This window comes from Gorilla gorilla, chromosome 21 (genome assembly GCF_029281585.2).
Source record: "Gorilla gorilla gorilla isolate KB3781 chromosome 21, NHGRI_mGorGor1-v2.1_pri, whole genome shotgun sequence".
In the NCBI taxonomy this organism is placed as follows: domain Eukaryota; kingdom Metazoa; phylum Chordata; class Mammalia; order Primates; family Hominidae; genus Gorilla; species Gorilla gorilla.
Genome location: NC_073245.2, coordinates 32,085,767 through 32,103,359, shown reverse-complemented (window position 1 = coordinate 32,103,359; position 17,593 = coordinate 32,085,767).

The window sequence follows — 17,593 nt, the reverse complement described above, 5'->3', positions numbered from 1 at the left end:
AGTTGTCAGCTATTAGAGATACTAAATGCCTGGCATCCTTAGGTGCTGTGTGACCAGGGGGAGAAGCAAGGGCCCTTCCAGAACAGCTGGCTGTGTGTGGGAAATGCCCACAACCAACCCCTAGAACAGTGTCCCCCAGCCCCAGCCCCCCGCCCCCCCCCCCCCCCCCCCACCAAACCCACACACACTCACAGGCCAGAGCTATATTTCCCTAACTCTAGCCTGAGGCGGTTAAAAGCCTGGAGCTCGTCAGGTCCAGCACATTGGGAATCAGAAGGGGCCTCCCCTGCTAATCTTTAGGCAAATATTTTCTCAGCTCTGCGGACTTAGTGGTGAGTTACCAGCCTTGCACCTCTACAGTGAATTGAAGCAAGCCCACTTGGGTGGCAAGAGCACCAGTGCAAGGGGCCTGCCCTGGCCACTTGCCTCATCACCACCGTCCCAGGTGGAGATGCTAATGTTCTCTTCCTCTTTTCAATGCAAGCCAAGAAAGGACCAAAAGGAAGAGGACAGGCAACCCCATAGGGCAGATGACCAGATTGAAACTAAGCATAGTAAGAGAAAAATAAAGCTACCTTTATTTTTCTGGGTTTGGGGACTGATGGATTCATTCCTACGATACCTAGTCCTCTCTTTAGCCCTGAATTTATGATACCAAGTACATTTGAGCTTTTTGAGTTTGGATTTGGTTGGCGATTAGGTTGGATTTCTCCACTAGTGGACCCTGAAACAAGGATTCACAAGCAAGTACTTATTTTGGCGGTGATCCCGGGAACCACCCCTAAGAGAATAGGGAAATGAGACAAGAAAGAGAAGGCAGCAAAAAATTTAAAAGGTGTGGATCAAGCATGTTTCCATTGCAGGCATTAAGCAACCCTGCTGAGAACCTCCAGGGACAGTGCATCGGAGTTGCCCCATGATAATTCTTCCTTGTTTCCAGGGGCAAGGAAGCTGCAACATTTATCCACCAATTCTCATCAGCATTCATGTAAGGGCTGCTCCTTGCAGATGGACATGAACTCCCCAGCATTAATGGGCTACCCTGTGCCTGGGCTGAGGACACCTTGCTAGGACATAAAAAGCTCTCAGGCATAGTTCTGGGTGCCTGAGATAGAAAGCCAACAATGATGCAAAAAGAGCAGGTGCCAAAGGGGTGGGGATGGGGCACTGACAGCATCTACCCCAGGAAGCCCAAAGCTAGAATCAAAGAATCCCTGAATGTCAGACCAGTAGTTTACTCCAGGTTTGGTTTTCTTCCCATCGTTAGATTCAATATGGCAAAATGAACTAAAAGAAATCTCCAGCAAGATAGCAAACCCCAGTCCACTTTGCATTGTCTTATCAAGCCATTTTATACCACCAGTGGACTGTGTAGACAGAAGGGAGGGTGGCACAATAAAATATGGTACTTGGAACCTGATTCCAGTAACATGAAAAGACCATTTTTACATTAAAAAGGAGTGGGGTTTGGAGATTTACAAGGTTAATAATCCCCCACTCAGGGCTTCTCTTGACCTGGCAGGATCCTATCTTCAACAGGCAGATTGTCATCACATTCCAAACAAGACCCTCTCCCATGAGTAACTGGAAGATCCTAGAAGCCATACTCTCTGAACTGGCTCAGGGCAATATCTCCTGGCACCCTGTCCTGATCATTTCTGCTGCGTGCTTACAACACAGCATGCAGCCTCCACAAACTTTGTGTGTCACAGGGCTGCTTGTCATCAAGCCTCAAGCCCAGCCCTCTTAAGACTGCTCCACACTTTTTATCTTGCTGACCTTTCTGCAGAAAATGAAACTGGCCCTCTTTTTTAGAACCTTTTTTCCTTGCATTAAAAGTCATTATTCTCTGGTGGCCTTCCTCTCTCAATGGCTACTCAGTGATTTTGAGTTTCTCTGCTGTCTTAACCTCACCTTACTACCCTTTAGGACTTTGTCCTAAGCCATAATCTCTTTTTACTTGATATTTCTCTGTTTGGTCAGCTTTCCTCCATTATACCCCAAATATATAACCATAACCCACAGACTGATGATGCCCACTTTATCCTTAACCCAGAATTATGCTCCCAGCTGCCTACTTACCCCCAATACCAGTACACACCCATTTTATTGCCTCACCCTTTACATCTGCCCCTTCCCTCTGTGTGCCTAGCCTGATGCATACCCCTATTCTTCATTCAGTCAACAAAGGCAGAGAGTAGGTCATCGTCCTACATGCCTCCATCTCTACACCAACCATCCCAGTTCTGATTCCCATGCCTTCACCACCATAAACTTTTTAATACATCCCCCCAACCAACTCAACTCTCTTTGATTACTACAGTGACTTCTTTAAACATACAATGTCTCTGGCTTCAGCTTTGCTCCAATTCATCTTCCACATACGTCCAGGCTCTTTCTAAAATGTAATGTTAACATGTGTCTCCTCTGCTCAAAAATGTTGGTGGCTTTGGCTTTCCAAAGCCGTCAGGATTAATTCAAATTCCTCAGCCTGACACAGGGCCACCTCCAGTTCATCATCTTCTCTCTCGCTTTCTCTTTCCATTCTCTCTCTGTCTCTGTCTTTATCTTGGTCTTTGTCTCTGTCTCTCTCCCTCTTTTTTTTTCTCTCTCTCTCTCTCACACACACACACATGCACACTTTGTCTCTCTCTGCCTCTGTCTCTCTCCCTCTCTCTCCTCTCTCTGACTCTCTCTCTTACACACACACATTCTGTCTCTCCCTGCCTCTCTCTCTCAGTCTCTCTTTGTCTCTCTGTCTCTCTCTGTCTTCTCTCTCGCTATCCTCTTACACACACCCACACACAAACACAGACACACAGACATCTCCACATCATTACCCCTGATGCTTACACAAATATGTTCTTCCTCTCTCAGGCTATTGGTCTCTATACAGAACTCAAGGCTAATCTAAGCTGTCATCTCCTTGGTAACAGACTCTTACTCTCTCAGTCTTTAATTCATTAGACGACTTTTTTGGATGTTCTCATGGGATCCTCTAGGTTCCTTTGAAGAATCTTTGTGGCACTACCTTGTGATTGCTTAACTGTGTTCTCACTGAGAACAGGGACCATGTGTTTCCATCTTGATTTTCCCAACTTGGAGCACAGCATTTGGCTAAGAGTTGAAGTCCCCTAAATGTTTGATGAATAAATGAAAATGAATAAATAAATGACACTGATAGTGCATGGCATGGAAACATATAGTTTGACAATGGTCGACATTCATGCTTTTCACTCTTTCTTCCGGTTACCCGTTTCCATTACAACCTGCTTAGGGCAGCCAAGGCTGTGGCTGACCCAGGTCTCTCCGGGCCTCCTAAGCCAGCTCTGAGACTAAGAATGGAGAGGAATGCTAACTTTGCCTCGACTAGGTAAGACTTTACAAGTTCCAGAAAATTGATTTTTCCAGGCCTGCATGGCTTGGCATAAAAGTCAGACAATTTTTATTGAATCTGATCCTGGTTGGTTAGATTTTTGACCTTAGCGATGTGGCCAATAGATTCGACCATGAATACTTTTTTTCTAATTTTTGCCATATGGGCTCATGTTTCCCAGGTCAGCCAGTAGTTTCAGTCACCATTGGCTTCCCTCGGGATCTGTTTTCCCTGTTCCCGTGGCATCCGTAATTGTGAATAAGCTTGTGGGTGCATTTTTGAGGAGTGGTGCGATGGCAATGGCATGCACTACAGGAGATGTGTGCCAACTGGTACTTGATGGCTGTTTACGTTTGTCAGTGGTCCCTGTAATTGGAAGGCTGTATTGCCTTGCAATTATACAAAGGATAATAAAAAGAAAATTGGGGAAAACATATAACATCAGACATAAACCAGTGTTATTTTGTAATTTTACACAAATACAGTACAGATTTTTTCCCCAAAATCTACTCAACTGTAGTGAATACTGAACAAAGAAAGCTCAGAAAACTCCACTTTAAAACCCAAGCACAAACAAATAGCTAATCTTTGGGTCTTTGAACTGATACAGTCCACTATAACCACACACTCTCTGTCAGAATTCAATGAAGGCAGGAATCCAAGGTTGTTGTTTTTCCAATGAAAAGCATTAATTAAGAGGTGTAGGAATGCAGCATGCTGTAAAGAAAATGGATACCTTGTATGGTTGCATGGATTCTACCACATCTTTTTAAGATTGCCACTGCAGTAAACCTTGTCAATGCAGACTTCACTAGCTCCAACATTACTCTATAGTTAAAAAAAAAAAAAAGAAAAGAAAAAAAATCATTCTTCTTCTGAGAATATGCAAATTTCGACTTTTTTAAAAGAGGAAAATCTGAACATTCATCTTAAAATAAAACTAAAAATTAAGGTTTCTATCAACAACCTGCTCTATTAGATTCAGGAAAATAATATTATTTAAGGGGTTATTTATTGTTAAAAATGAATCTATATAATCTGGTATGCCTTAACGTAGGCATATTGTGAAACTTCTGAAAACTTTGGGTGCTTGTTGATATAATTACACTATGATATGAAAAATCTTTGGGAAAACAGAAATACCCATCACTGCCGTTTCAGTTCAGGCTTTGGTTAGACAGCATCTTACTGCCTACTTGCACATTCCCAGACTTTTCCACATTCACACACTGTCTCAGTCTATTTTGTGTTGCTACAACAGAATACCTGAAGCTGGGTAATATATAAAGAAAAGAGGTATATTTGGCTCATGGTTCTGGTGGCTGAAAAGTCCAAGATTAGGCAGCTGCATCTGGTAATGGCCTCATGCTGTTTTCACTAATGACGGAAAGTTTAAGTGGGGGTGAGCATGTGCAAAGAGATCACACGCTGTGGGAGGAAGCAAGAGAGACAAACAAATGAAGCCAGATTCTTTGTCTTTGGTCACTCGCCCCTGAGTGAGGGCATTAATGTCTTCATGAGTGACCACATCCATGACTGAAACTCCTCTCACCTGGCCCCAGCTCCCAATGCCACCACACTGGGGATTAAGTTTCAACATGAGCTTTGGTGGGGACAAACAAACAATATCCAAACCATAGCACACATCTACAGCATGTTTCAGTTCCTTTTCTTTCTTGCTGCATGATCATAGGACTTGCAGTACAGTTGCATAACTAAAATATAATAAAAACAAAAAAATGTATTATGGTACTTTCTCAACCATACTGGCCAACTTTTAAATATCTAATTCATGTATTATACTAATGGACTCAAGAAGTGCCTCTGTTATTATTCATACATATGTTTGTATTTTAAAACTTTCATTTACTAAAATAGCAAACATGATTTGCACTGATTTATAGCTTCAGCAGCTTTTTCTCCTCATGGCACTGTCTTCAAGGGCAGCATGCAGAACTCTGAAAAGCCTCTGTGAAGCGGGATGGTGAGCTGTTTCCTCGGACTGTAATCCTGTTCCTTCTGGAGGAGGCCTCTGGAGCCCGTCAACCCTCACTCATATCATTTCCAGAGTATGCATGTGTGAAGCAGAAACATGAGAAAAGATCACTCTCCCTGGGCCTACGTTTAGCTTTTGATCTCTACAGGTAAGTGTGTTACCTACTCACGGAACCAACTGGAAAGCCATGAGCTTCCTCAAGGAAATGGTCTAGATGAAGTATGACCCTAACTGTTTTTTGGCAGCATACAGGGTTTCTGAGCTTCTTTAGACTTAACGTGCTTAGCATCTGGACTGGCTTAACTTTCCCTCGGCAATGTTTTGGATATTTTAATGGATAGGAAGTGCTTTCTCATTTTCTCTCCTTTGGGGAACCAAGACTTATGTACAGATTTTCCTCTCAGATTTGAGTGAGAGGTCTTAAGTCAAAACCAGGATTTTTTTTCCTCCCCTGAAAAATGCCACATGCCCAATGTCCAGGAACATCCCTCTGGTGGAGGGGAAGAGCAGCACAGGGGTTTCATGTGTTCAGAGCATCAAGGAAATGAGCAGACTCCTTCCCACAAACTCTTTCATAGAAAGGACGGGGAAGATGGGCATAGAAAGCCAAGCTTCCTGCTTCATTATAATTATTTTTAAATTTATGACTCTTGTCTCTTTCAGTTTTGAAGGGGTGTTTTTAAAAGTATTTTTCTTGGCTACCAGCTAAGGTTTGTTGAAAACTAAAGCCAGAGTTAGGAAAAAAATGTAGAGGATGGGGAAGTTGACCTCCTGGGGCCAGTAACACAATTTCCTGTCCTTATGCAGACTCTGAAGATGTTTCAGAGTTTATCATCTTCAGCCAGCAGAGGAGATGATCAGTATTGGCAGATGGGTTTAAAGATCTCACAATAAAATCAACTGCAATTAGATACAAAGCAAAGAGTCTTTCTCGTTTATTTTACATTGAAACAACCCTAGGATGAGAAGAAATAAAAGTGATTGAAAAAGAAACATGATATCTGGTCTTCCAAAGATAAATGAAATTCTTAAGAGCCATGAAAGTCCAAGACCAAGGGCCAACATCTACCAGCGGAGCCTCTGATGTGAAAAAGTGACCCACAGCTATGATTCCATCCTGGGATAGCTTCACCCTTATGTAGCTTCTCTACACTGCTTCGCAAACACCCTTCCCTCCACACCAGATAAAGCTTGAAAACTCAAGGAGATATACTGGGAAAATGACTTCAGCTGTTTGTTCCCTAATTTTTCTGTCTTTAACATAAGTAACAGAGCCAATGACCTCTCCCCTCACACAACCTGCTCTGCAGCTGAAAGGTCCAATGACAAAAGGCATCTTCACTTTGGAGGGTACAAGAACTCCACATTACTCAGAGATGTCTTACACATAAAAGAAAAGGAAACAGAGAGAAGTGATGGATAACTCATTTCCAGAGGAAGTAGAATTAAATGGAAGTACACACTTCAAAAAAAAAAAAAGAAAGAAAGAAAATGCCTAGTGTTATAGAACAAACTAAGGCTGCCAGAAACACGTTTTTTTTTTTTTTGTTTGTTTGTTTTTGTCAGAACACTTTTTAATGGACTCTCATTGTAATACTTAGCAGTCTCACACAAACCTAACCAAACAACCCATATCAATTCCCACTTCTGCTGGAGGTTCAGTCTCAGCCACATCCATCTAATTTTTAAAAAATTTTCCTTTGAAAAGTCAATGTATCGAGTCTCTCAGTTGTTTTTAGTTGAATTCTGGGGCAACAAATTTCCATAGCATGAGAAACTTCTCAAGTGCATAGTTAGATATTTCATGTTTACCTTTTTTTTTTTTTTTAAGACGGAGTCTCACTCTGTTGCCCAGGCTGGGCTGCAGTGGCGTGATCTTGGCTCACTGCAAGCTCCACCTCCCAGGTTCATGCCATGCTCCTGCCTCAGCCTCCCTATAGCTGGGTCTACAGGCACCCGCCACCACACCTGGCTGATTTTTTTGTATTTTTAGTAGAGACGGGGTTTCACTGTGTTAGCCAGGATGGTCTCGATCTCCTGACCTTGTGATCCGCCCGCCTCAGCCTCCCAAAGTGCTGGGATTACAGGCGTGAGCCACTGCCCCCAGCCTCATGTTTACTTTTTATATAGATAAAAGCATTAATCTAAATACACTTTAAATTTTTCAAATACACTTTAAGTTTTTAAAGTGTATTTGACTAATGAAAAAATGAATTAAATTATTTGAAATTTATGCAGTTTTTGTGCTTAAGAAATATCTGCCATCTAGAGATTGCAACTTCATTTTAATGGAAATAAAGGAGAAGGAAAAAGTGCAAAGTAGGACAAAGAAATTCTGTCCTTGGAATGGGAGAAAGATTCAGGGGATTTTCTAGGTACAGGAAGACACAGTTTGCACTGATACCTACACGTTCTTAACTGTTTCCTATACCCAGCTCATAGATGAACTTAAGTGTCCAATTTTGAAATAATTTTAAAAATATTGAGTGAGTAGCTCATGAAATTCAAAATTTATCATAGTGATGGTTGATGACTGTAACAAAGATTTATTGATCCCAACTGGTAAAATAAAATAACACTGAATTAACTGGCAGAGGAAAATAAAAATTTCAAAAGAAATTCTTAAATTACAATGTTTTCCTTTAGCAAGGAAAAATATATTCATTCAACTGAGTCACTCTGAAGCAGTGATTTTTAAACATTTTCAGGATCTTCTTTGACTGGAATATTACACAATATTCAACACATGAAAGAGATCAATGTGAAGCTGCAAGGCCGAAGCAGGATCCCAGAAACTAGAGTTCATGCCCCACTAGCTGTGGACCAAAGACACCATACTCTAAATACAAACAAACGCACAGGTCAGTTATTTTCAAGATCCTCCATCAACATGGAAGCAAAAATCCCAAATAAAATACTAGCAAATAAACAAAAAATAGAGATATTTTAATATATTACTGCAGAATGTTTTCTAAGTTAAATTGTTAAAAAAGAAACAAGCAAAGTGTAGGAAAAAATGTATTGTACTCTAGCACTATTCAGGAAAGGAAAGTGATATGAATACAAGCTTCTGTAAATTTTCTTTTTAAAATGTATTAGAAAAGTAAAATTAAAATATTTTAAATGTTGACTTATGGCAGAAAGAGAGACTAAGATAGAGAAGACAGAAATAGACATTAAACTTTTTAAAATACATCTTATTTTGCATGCTTAATTTTGAAAGCATGTAAATATTTGTATATAATTTGAATAAACAAATACATAAAACAATTTCTAAAAATAAAAATAAAAAGCAACTATGTATGTCGTTTGTGGTGTAAACACACTCAGAGGAACTATTTCTAGCTACTTTAAGATACATTATTTGACTGTACATTACTAGTTGGGCATGTCCTAAGGACAAGAAGAACTGTAAAACAACGTTTAAGGCTCTTTTTCATTTGTATATAGGTTTTTCCATTATCTTATTATATGTAGTAACAATGGTGCTGTGTGTGTTTTGTAGGATAAAACAAGTTGTTATGTTGGCGTTTGTGAGAATAAGGTTTTCCAGTATGACCTCATGATGTATTTTATCTTTTTTAAAAAATCATTTCCTAGTGGTGAAAATGTAAAGTGAAAAAAGCATTTTACTTTATAGTGAAAAGAACTAGAAACAATGTCACCCAAGCTGTGATCTTTAAATATCATTTCCCATTGAAAGGAACAGGTTCTCCTTTGGAAAATGAATGCAAGACTGGAAAGGAATTGTACAAAATGAACTTGAGACACATTATTATAGGAAAAAAACAAGGATGCAATTAGGACTTCTGGATCAACTATAAGGAATTCAGCAACTTCTCTCCCCAGTGAAACAATGATCAAGTGTCGATTATTATAAAACACAACCATTTGAAGTCTTTGGAAATGGACCTAAGGGCATACAGCAAATTGAGAAGCATTTATTAAATAAAATCTATGAAACCTTGGAAAGAACAGTGTGGCCGAGAGGATGGCAGATCCTTTTACTCCCAGGACACAGTCCTAAGGCTATGGCTTCACCCCAAGAGGGGCAAGCTGCTGGCACCTCTTTTCCTCTCTGTTCTGGGAGGTGCAGTCAAGAACTGGGCCTCATTTCCCCCACCCACTTCCACTTATTTGGTGGAGGGTCTATCTAAGGCTTTTTAGGCCAAGAATACCAGGCCCTGATTACTGCCTGTCCACAGTTTCTACTTGTATGTTATAGGCTCCCCTCAGAGAAGGGCAAGCTGAGAATACCACAAGCTACTATACTTACTCCCAGCTCCCACTTATAAGGTAAAGGTATAAATCTGGAGGAAGACCGCCATCTCCACCTCCAGTTCTGGTACAGTAGAGCGCTAGAGATTCTTCCCAGAGGGAGGGGCAAGATGGGAACACTGGAAGCTCTACAGATCTGAGAGAAGGGCTGATATTATCTGGAGAAACTCAGGTCTCAAGGCATTGTGGAAAATAATAGAGATCTTAACGGTGAGCAATTAAGAAAAGTCTAAAAACTCATCAATAGAGTTCTAAGAAAATAGCTGACCAGCCGGAAGTTTAACAGAAAGAAACAGAGTGGGAAAAAAAAATTAAAAAAAGAAATAAAAAGACTGCTAAGACTATATTGAGCCCTGGGATTCTGAAAGCTGTGTATATGCGCTAGGCTGCACTCACCCAGGAGCAGCCAGATGGAGCACTTGAAAGCTACTAGCCTCTGTTAAAATGTGGGGTGAACTTGAAACTATACACATATTCATCAACAAAGGGCCAAAGTTGTACCAACTTAAAGGGCACTAATTCTGACCAATCTTTGAATGAACACTAAACTATGCTGGGCAAATGGTGGCTTCCAGGAGGCAAGCTTAAAAAATAAAAACAAACAAAATGTGGCACATGTACACCATGGAAAACTATGCAGCCATAAAAAACGATGAGTTCATGTCCTTTGTAGGGACATGGGTGAAGCTGAAAGCCATCATTCTCAGCAAACTATCACAAGGACAAAAAACCAAACACCACATGTTCTCACTCACAGGTGGGAAATGAACAATGAGAACACTTGGACACAGGAAGGGGAACATCACACACCGGGGTTTGTCATGGAGTGGGGGTAGGGGGGAGGGATAGCATTAGGGGGAATACCTAATGTAAATGACGAGTTAGTGGGTGCAGCACAGCAACATGGCACATGTATACATATGTAACACACCTGCACGTTGTGCACCTGTACCCTAGAACTTAAAGTATAACAAAAAAAAAGAAAATATCTCAAAATAAATAAATAAATAAATAATAAAAACAAAGAAGAAAAGATTGAGCAGTGACATCAGAGGCAACCCTTTGGAGGAAGTAGAATTTACAAATTTAGTTCAGGCAAACCACTATACAAATAAACTAACAAAACCCACCAACATCAACATGCCTCTGACAGAAGGAGGCACTAATTAATTAAGATCCAGAGTTGCCACAATGTATTATCTAAAAAGTCTAGTTTTCAACAACAAAAACAACAACAAATGAGACATGCTAAAGACGCAAGACAGTGTGATCAGTATACAGAAGAAAAAAAGTGAGTAATAAAAGCCGCCTTTCAGAGAATCCAGATATTGGATGTGGCAAACAAAAATTTTAAAGCAGCTATTATAAATAAGATCAAAGGTTTGTTTAGAAGCTATTTTTAGAGGATTAATGGTGGTTTGATGCAATGATTTATCAAATAGAGAATACCAGTAGAGAATAGAAACTACTTCCAAAACAAACAGGAATCCTGGAATTGAGAAACACAATATCTGATATGAAAAGTTTACTAGAGGTGCTCAACAGTACATTTCAACTGGCAAAAAAGGGAATCAGCAAACTTGAAGACAGATGATTAGAGATTTACAATCTGAATAACAGAATGAGAGAATGATGAAAAATGCAAAACTCTTCAGAGAGCTATGAAAATCATTAAGCATACCAACAGACACATAATGGGAGTATCAGAAGGAGAGGGAGGAGCAAAATAAGATAGAAAGTATGTTTGAGGAAGTAATGATTGAAAATGTCTAATGTATGATGAAAAACATTAATCTACACAACAAAGACTTGAGATACTTATTGGTCAGAGTTGCCCTTTAAGTTTGTAAGACCTCGGCCCTTTGTTGATAAATCTGTGTATAGTTTGGGGAATGCTTTCAAGTCCACTCCACATTTAGCCAGAGAATGGCAGCCTTCTAGTGCTGAATCTGGTTGCCCCTAATACAGACAGAAGACAGGGAAATATTGGGTAGAAGAGGGTGGATCCCCAGCAAAGGCCCCACCCTCAAGCCTGAAAATCTGCAGCCCCAAATAAAGACAGGATTTTCTGGTTTTGCACCCAAAAAGTTGCCTTTTGGCCTGCCATGCCCCCTCCATCCTGCCCCCATATAAACCTGAGACCTCAGCAGGCACACAAACAAGTGGCTGAACATCAGGACCAGCAGATCAGCTACAGTGAAACAACACAGCAGAGAAAGAGAGAAGAGGAAGGATGTCTGGCACCAAGGGGAGTTCAGCCAGGAGCAGTCAGAGAAGTGTCTGGCTGCCGGGCAGCCTGATTCTAGGGGAAGACCACCTTCCACTCCATTCCCCATTTCTGGCTCCCCATCCATCTCACTGAGAGCCACCTCCACCATTTAATAAAATCTTGCACTCATCCTTCAAGCCCATGTGTGGTCCGATTCTTCTGGTACACTGGGCAAGGATTTGGGATGTAGAAGGCTGTCAAACTGACCCCCTGCCCTTGAGATAAGGCAGAGGGTCTATTGAGTTGATTAACACAAGCCATCTGCAGACAGCAAAGCTGAAAGAGCACACTGTAACACATGCCCACTTGGGCTTCCAGAGTAGCAGACCCCCACCGCTAAATGCTGCCATTGGGCCAGAGCCCAAAAGTGCTCACACTAGCCTCTACACCTGCCTGTCTGCATGGTCCCCTTAGGGGTTTGAGCTCTGGGGTGACCAAGCAGGCAACACCCCTGTCTCAAAGTCCTGTGAAGGGAACCAGGGAACCGTCCCATTTCACTCCTGGGTGAGTGCAGTCTGGCACATGTACATAGCCTTCAGATTCCCAGGACTGAATGTAGTCTTACTAGGCTTTTATTTTTTATTTTAAAATATTTTTCTTTGGTTCTTTCTGTTAAACTCCTGGGTAATCATCTATTTTGTTTGTTGTCATTATTTTCACTGAGTTAATAGCCTTTTTTAATTGCTCACCACCAAATCTAAACTTCAAGTAGGAGAAACACAAAGAGATCCAAACATAGATATATTACAGTCAAAATGTTTCAGGACAAAGACAAAGAGAAAATCTTGAACACAACAGGAGAGAAAAAAACTTGTCTTTAGTCACATACAATGGAACCTGAGTGGGCTTAAAAAATGACTTCTCATGAGAAATGAGGAAGAAAAAAGGCTGTGGGACAATGTACTGAAAGTACCAGAAGAAAAAAATCTGTCAACCAAAAATCCTATATTCAGCAAAACTAAACTATCTTTCAAAAATGAAGGCAAGGGAAAACTGATGCCTAGCATGACAGCATGAGTAGGTCTGCTGATTTACTCCCCAGGGAAATTAATAAAAAATATTTTAAAACAACATTTTGGAAATAACCCTAAAGACAAATGGTAAATTAATAAACATCTATTGAAGAAAACCTATAAAAATTCAGTAGCAGGCTAAGCGTGGTGGCTCATGCCTGTAATCCCAGCACTTTGGGAGGCTGAGGCACGCAGATCATGAGGTTAGGAGATCGAGACCATCCTGGCTAACACAATGAAACCCCGTCTCTACTAAAAAATAAAAAAAAAAATTGGCTGGGCATGGTGGCACGTGCCTGTAGTCCCAGCTACTCAGGAGGCTGAGGTAGGAAAATCGCTTGAATCCAGGAGGCAGAGGTTGCAGTGATCCAAGATCATGCCACTGTGCCGTTGCACTCCAGCCTGGGCAACAGATTGAGAATCTGTTTCAAAAAAAAAAAAAAAATTCAGTAACAAAGGTGAGGCCATGTGGTTTATGAACCAATACCTTGCCCTCTTTCCTCCCCTCTCAATTTAACAAGGCAGAGACCCTTCTCCAAAATGCTACAGCCAAGAACACAGAGCTTCCTATTTCCCAAAATGATTAGGACTTCAGCATTTCTCATCCTATTCTCAGCTACTTGTTGTTGAGGCTAATTTCCAGGCAAGTAATGGCAAGAGGTGGAGGTTCCCCTTATCTGCCCAGGCCCCACTTAAAGAAAAGAGGCTCTACCACAGGCACAGAGGTTTACCACTGTTGGAGGTAAACAGACATCACTAAAATAATCCAGCCACTCACTAAAACATAAAGAAGCAAATAACAATACAAGCTAAGGGTTGGGGAAGGGCTACTACCCACAGTTGCTGCAATACATATGATCTAAATTGTCCAACTTCCAAAAGAAAGTGATGAGGCATGCAATGAAACAGAAAAATATGAGCCATATACCAGAAAAAAGCAGAAAACATAAATTTGTGTGTGAGAATGACAAAACATCAGATTTAAGAGAAAAAGACTTCAAAATAGCCATTATAATTATGTTCAAAGAACTAAGAGAAAGCATGATGAAAGGCATAAAGTATAATGATAACATTGCATCAAAGATAATACACGTTGAGTATCCCTAATCTGAAAATCTGAAATCTAAAATGCTTTAAAATCCAAAGTGTTTTGAACACTGATATGATGCTCAAAGGAATGCTTCACTGGGGCATTTTCAATTTTGAATTTTTTGATTAAGAATGCTGAACCAGTCAACAGATAATGCAAATATTCCAAAATCCACCCAACCCAAATCTGAAATCTGAAATACTTCTGCTCTTAAGCATTTCAGATAAGGGATATTCAACCTGTGTTAATAAATAGAAATAAATTATAAAAGAGAATGAAATGGAAATTCTGGAGTTGAAAAATATAATAACTGAAATTTTAAAATTCACTAGATGATTCAACAGAGATTTAAACTGACAAAAGAGAAAATTGGTGAACTTGAGGATAAATTTATAGAGATTATACAAGCTGAAGAACAGAGATAAAAAGGAATAAAGAAAAATGATGGCAGACTGAGAAAAATATGGGACAATGTCACCTGTACAATGTAGGCATACCTGAAGGTGTAGAGAGAAAAAGAAGAAGAAAAAAATTCAAGAAAACACTGTCAGAAAACTTCTCAAATTTATTGAGAAACACTAACTCACACATCTAGAATATTCAACTAGGACAAACACAAGAGATCAACAAACAGATACATCATAGTAAAAATGCTGAAAGTCAAAGGCAAGAAGAAAACCCTGAATGCAGAAGGAGAAAAGCTCATCACTTACGATGGAACCCCAATAATATTAACAGCTGACTTCTCAACAGAAACAGTGAAAGACAGAAAGCAGTGGGATGAAACGGTCAAAGGGCCAAAAACAAAAAATTCAACCAATAATTCTACATCCGGCAAAGCTACGTTTCATTATCTTTCGAAAATGAGAGTAAAGTAAGACTTTCTAAAATAAATAAAAACTGGTCATTTGTTGCTACCAGATTAATCTTACAAGACATACTGAAGAAAGTCCTTCAGACAAAAAGTAAGTAACCCTAGACACTAATTTGAATTCACACACACATACAAACAAAGAACGTTGGTAAAGATAATTTTGTAATTTTATAAAACAGCATAAAAGCACATTTTATCATTTCTTGTATGTTATTTAAAATCAATTGTATAAAATAATATGTATATGTGCAATGTAATTTTGGGCTTATCACATATAAATATGCGACATATGGATAATATATTTGCCGATACTAGCACAACAGAGGTGACAGGGAGCAAAACTGTGTTAGGATAGATGGTAAATCAATAACTATAACAATGCATTGTTGGTTTGTAATATCAATAGAGGTAATGATATATATAAAAATAATACCAAAAAAGGGGAAAATGAAATAAAGCTCTAATGGAATCATTATTCCATTTAATGTTTCCATATATAACTGCAATTAAGAAAGTGCAAATCTGAAGGTGATTCTGATAAATTAAGATACATGTGGTAAACCCTAGAGGAACTATTTTAAAGAAAACCTCAAAACTTTAATGAAAAAAATATTAGATAAACTAAAATGCTACATTAGAAAACATCCACTTAATGCAAAAATAAGCAGTGAAGGAAGAATAAAGGAATAAAAATTGCATGAGACATAGAAAACAAAAACTAAAATGGCACATAAAAATCCTACTATGTCAATAATAGAACTAAATGTGAATGGAGTAAACAATCAAAAGTTAGATTTTGTCACACAATACTTTAAAAAATGATCCATCTGTATGCTATCTATAAGAGACACACTTTATATTCAGAGATAAAAGTCCATTGAAAATAAAAGGATGAAAGAAGACATAAAAAGATATGGAAAAATATTAAAGAACAATGTCTCTAGCCAATGGGCTTAAGTATTACATATAAACAGCATACCCTTCTGCCTGGGCAAAAGAGACTTCTGCCATATGCGTATACTTTAAAGTATACGCCCCAAATATCACACCAAAAAAACCCAAGTTAATGAATATAGGGCACCTTAATCAGAACATGACCCTAAGCAGCCACCTTAGGACTAATGTAGTTGAGACCCCAGGTAAATGCTTCTCTCCATTTTTTGCCTTATGTCTTCAAAGCAAAGGGTGACTGCATGGAAAGGCAATGAAGATCTGCATGCTGTGCTTCTGTCAACGTTAGAGATAGACATAACTTCAGAACACAGAGAGTTTTAAGCAGTGGAAGCATTTAGTCAAAATAAGTAAGTACAAGACAAAAATTAATTTTCTCTCAGAAAACATAATGACAGCAAGTTCTTGGGTAACAAAACATCATTTTCCAGTGGTGCCAACCATTCATTTTCTTGTTTTCTGTGTGCTACCAGAAGTATTCATGGATTTTCACATTATTAGCAATACTTGCATTTTTGTTATGGAATATTTACAATATTAACAATAAATACTACTTTTAAATATATATGTATATAATGCACATAATTACCCATATATATGTATACATATATATCCACATAGACATGCAGGTACAATTCTTTACATTTGGGATTTAGATGGACGTTGAATACATCAATTCCAAGAATTGCAAATAACCTACTTTTGGTTATTTGATGCATATACGACCAACTTTTTACTTAATATGGCATTGTGAATATTATCTTTTATCACATAATATCTAACTAATTCTCTATTTTTGGACCTTTATATTTTCACTTTTTGCTTCCATAATTAGGGATGAGATAAACAGTGTTACCATCAAAGTTCTACAAGTATTCATGGGATAATATTCTAGAAATTATTTGCTGAGTTAAAGGAAACACGAAATTTTAGTGTGGGCTGTATTACAGTAATCAGTAATTATTTTAGTTTAATAAGCTTAATAAACATTTGAGTAAATGTGTCATAATTAGAGCATCTCATGAATAGCATTCTATTGTCGTTTTAAATTTTTCAGATAAATAACCAAATTTAATACATCAAAGAAGCAATCATGAATGTCAGACAATCAAATTATATCTCAGAAAATGCCCACAACTTTAGTTGCTCTAAAAATGTCAGCATTCTTAGTCAACCATGAATCTTTTTAAAAAGATGTCCCACACACTTGGACAAAATATATACACACATGTTACATGAGCATGCATTTGTGTTTATTTATTCATTTATTTGTGAATGATTATTATAATACATACTTTGGAAAGACATTTGAGTGAGTAGTTACACCATGAAAATATGCCATGGCTTGGAGGATTTCTCCCATTTGAAGCCTCTGTAGTTCAAAGAGAGAATCTATGCTTTGGGTAAATATTCATTTACAAAAAGAAACCAACAAAAACAAAATTTTCTTCTTATGATTTCTTTTTAAAGTCAAGTTTACTTTAAGTGAAAACACAATAAATATTTGGTAATAGGGAGCAGACCCAAAGTTACAGAATAAAAACTATTTAATACCAGATAACAAAACAGAGTCGTCAAAGGAAAACTCATCTTAAACTATTTATAGCATAACCTTGCCCATCTTATAAAGGCTTTTATGTGATATTTGGTTATTCATGTGATTCCTACCAACATATGTGTTTATGTTATTTTGAAGGAAACTATTCAACCAATTATATTGTTCAATTCATCTATTAAGCTTTAATG